The sequence below is a fragment of the Heterodontus francisci genome, chromosome 34 (assembly GCF_036365525.1).
Source record: "Heterodontus francisci isolate sHetFra1 chromosome 34, sHetFra1.hap1, whole genome shotgun sequence".
NCBI classification, from domain to species: Eukaryota; Metazoa; Chordata; class Chondrichthyes; order Heterodontiformes; family Heterodontidae; genus Heterodontus; species Heterodontus francisci.
In genome coordinates this window covers 30,844,342-30,848,254 of record NC_090404.1, presented here as the reverse complement: position 1 = coordinate 30,848,254, position 3,913 = coordinate 30,844,342, and positions in this window count along the sequence as shown.

The following is a 3,913-nucleotide window of genomic DNA, read 5'->3' as shown; positions in this document are numbered from 1 at the left end:
AATACTGCCAATGCTGGAAATCTGAAATAAAAACAAGAAATGCTGGAAACACTCAGCAGGTCTGGCAGCATCAGTGGAGAGAGAAGCAGAGTTAACATTTCAGGTCTTCTTCAGAACTGTCAAATGTTAGAACTGTAATAGGTTTTAAGCAAATAAAGCAGGGGTGGGGCAAGAGATAACAAAAGGCAAGGTGTTGATAGGACTGAGGGTCACAGAGGATAACTGACCAGAAGGTCATGGAGCAAAGGCAAACGGTATGTTAATAGTGTGCTGAAAGACAAAGCGCAAAGCGTTAATGCAGAGAGGGTGTTAATTGACAGAAAAATGAACAGCCTTGGCCCAAAGCACAAACATGAAAAAAAACAGTGGACAGGCACATGGTAAAACAAAATGAATAATGAAACAAACTAAACTAAAATAAACAAAGAAAGAAGAAAAAAAAACTAAAAATAAAATGGGAGGCCCGTCATGCTCTGAAATGATTGAACTCAATGTTCAGTCTGGCAGGCTGTAGTGTGCATAATCGGTAAATGAGATGCTGTTCCTCGAGCTTGCATTGATGTTCACTGGAAGACTGCAGCAATCCCAGGTCAGAGACGTGGGCATGAAAGCAAGGGGTGTGTTGAGATGGCAATCAACCAGAAGCTCGGGGTCATGTTTTCGGACTGAGCGGAGGTGTTCCGCAAAGCTGTCACCCAATCTGCATTTGATCTCCCCAGTGTAGAGGAGACCACATTGTGAGCAGCGAATACAGTATACTAAATTGAAAGAAGTACAAGTAAATCACTGCTTCACCTGACAGGAGTGTTTGGGGCCTTGGATAGTGAGGAGAGAGGAGGTAAAAGTACAGGTATTACACTTCCTGCGATTGCTTGGGAAGGTGGGAAGGGGACGAGGTGGTGGGGGTAATGGAGGAGCGGACCACGGTGTCGCGGGGGGGGGGGGGGGAACGATCCCTTCGGAATGCTGACAGGGGAAGGAAGGGGAAGATGCGTTTGGCACTGGCATCACGCTGGAGGTGGCAGAAATGGCGGAGGATTATCCTTTAGATCTGGAGGCTGGTGGGGTGGAAAGTGAGGACAAGGGGAACCCTGTCGCGGTTCTGGGAGGGAGGATAAGGAGTGAGGTTAGAGGTGCGGGAAATGGGCCGGACACGGTCGAGGACCTTGTCAGCCACAGTGGGGAGTGGTTGGGGGGGGCGGAGGGGGAGGAAGACTCCTCAGCTGAGGAAAAAGGAAGACATATCAGAAGCACTGTCGTGGAAGGTAGCATCATCAGAGCATCACCATCATGCGTCAGAGACGGAGAAACTGGGAGAATGGAATGCAGTACTTACAGGACGCAGGGTGTGAAGAAGTGCAGTCGAGGTAGCTGTGGGTGTCGGTGGGCTTATAATGAATATTAGTAGACAGCCTATCCCCAAAGAATGGAGACAGAGAAGTCGAGGAAGGGAAGGGAAGTGTCAGAGATGGACCATGTAAAGGTGAGAGAAGGGTGGAATTTGGAAGCAAAGTTGATTAAGTTTTCCAGTTCGGGGCGGGAGCAGGAAACGGCACCGAAACAGTCATCAATATACCGGAAAAGGAGTTGGGGGACCATGAGCTTACTCACTGTTTATTTTCATGTTTGTGCTTTGCGCCAGGGCTGTTCATTTTTCTGTCAATTCACACCCTCTCTGCACTAACTTTGCTTTGTCTTTCAGCACACCATGAACATACTGTTTGCCTTTGCTCCATGACCTTCTGGTCAGTTATTCTCTGTGACCCTCTGCCCTATCAACACCTTGCCTTTTGTCATCGCTTGCCCCACCCCCGCTTTATTTGCTTAAAACCTATTACGTTTCTAACATTTGCCAATTCTGATGAAGGGTCACTGACTTGAAACATTAACTTTGCTTCTGTCTCCACAGATGCTGCCAGACCTGCTGAGTATTGACTACAATAGTTCCTGGTATGAGGGAATTTAGCTACAAGGTTAGGTTGGAGAAGCTGGGGTTCTCCTCCCTGGAGGAAAGCATGTGGAGGGGAGATATGATTGAGGTGTGGAAGATTAGGACAGGTTTAGATAAGGTAGACAAAGAAAAGCTGTTCCCATTAGCTGACGGTACAAGGATTAGGGCATACAGATTAAGGTTTTGGGCCAGAGATAGAGGAGGGATGTAAGGAAGAATTATTTTATGCAGTGAGTGTTAATGACCTGGAACCTCCTGCCTATGATGGTGGAAGCAGAGACAACCAATGATTTCAAAAGGAAACTGGATGGATGCTTGAGGGAAATAAACCTGCAGGACTATGGGGATAGAACAGGTGAATGGGACTGACTGGATTGCTCTTCAGAGAGCTGGCCCGCACTTGATGAGCCAACTATCCTCCTTCTGCGCCATAATGACTATGACTCATTTGTGTAATCTCTCCTTGTTAGCCCTTGTAGTCCAGCTATCATTCAGGTAAATCTACACTGCACTCCCTCCAAGGTCAATATATCCTTCCTAAGATGTGATGCCCAGAAATGAACACAATACTCCAGGGCTTTGTGTACCTCAGTCACACAGATACCGGAAATCTTTTCCCACAGACAGAACAGACAAACCTTTTTACTTCCACATTCAAAGGCCGATGATACTCAGGTTCTGATGAATCGAGCCACTCTGTCAGATCTTGATCTGGTGCTTGGTGTGAGCTTCCTATCTGCAAATCCTCCCTTTCTGATACCCTGCAAAAACAGTTTACAAAAGCCATCACTGTCAGTTCAGAATAGAAATTCACAACATTCTCTCCTCCTGTTTCCTGACCCAGGACGGCCGCGCATGCGCCCTGCTGCACATTGCCCTGAGAGACAATATAGAGGAAAAATTACTTCATGCAAAGGGTCGCGAATCTTTGGAACGTTCCACCCCAGAGGGTTGTGGATGCTCCCATCATTGAATACATTTAAGGCTGAGATAAACAGATTTTTGGTCTCACAGGGAATTAAGGAATATGGCGAGTGGGCAGGAAAATGGAATTCAATCCTAAAATCAGCCATAACCATTTTTTTTGCAGTGGAACAGGCTCAATGGGACATATGGTCTACACCTGCTCCTATTTCTTGTCTTCAACACTCACAGCAACCTACAATCCACCGACATTACCAGGATAGGGAGACTGTGTTTAGAAACACTCAGCAACACGACTCCAGTAAAAGATCCCAGGAGGAAAAGGGGGAGCAGTGTGTGTACCTGCCCTGATATCCCCCTCCCCAGGCCTGTCAGTCAAATCCCCCACTCCTCCCAGTCCACAGCTCAGCCTAGCAGCTTCCTGCACCTTGAGCCAGCCCTGCCCAGGTGTGTCCCAGTCCAAGGGGAGTCTTTGTGGAACCAGGGAGTGGGGGGAGGGGGGACCTCCTGCCCTGTGCTGTGTCCCAAATGGTTCCTCCCTCCCTCCCCTCCCCCAGGCCCCTTTATAACTGAGCTCAGTTTCCTTTAAAGTTTTCTCCTTTGATGTTAAACTTTATTAATCTTTAATTCCTCCAAAAGAGATGGAAATCTGGCGGCCGTTAATCCCGGGCCTGTCACCGGGAGAAGCCCCGCTCGGTACAAACGAGGGACCGGAAGCTTATTATTGTCGGGTGTTTCTGAAGGCTCTCCATCACCAATACAGCTCCGGTACTTGACACTCTCGCCCGCGACCTCTGACCTGACAGCTCACAATGTCCGGGTGATTGACGGCTTCTCCAGACCAATAGTAAGAGGAGGCGGAACAGTCCAGGGCCGCCCACTCCTTGTCGCGGGTCCCGCCCCTCACTCGCTCGGATTGCTTGGAGGACCAACCGGCCGCTCAGTCCTCCAGGCCCGCCCCCTCTCTTCCTATTGGTCCGGAGCTGCCGTCACTCAGCCGGGCGGACGGTGTGAGCTGAGCATGCGCGGCCAACAGGG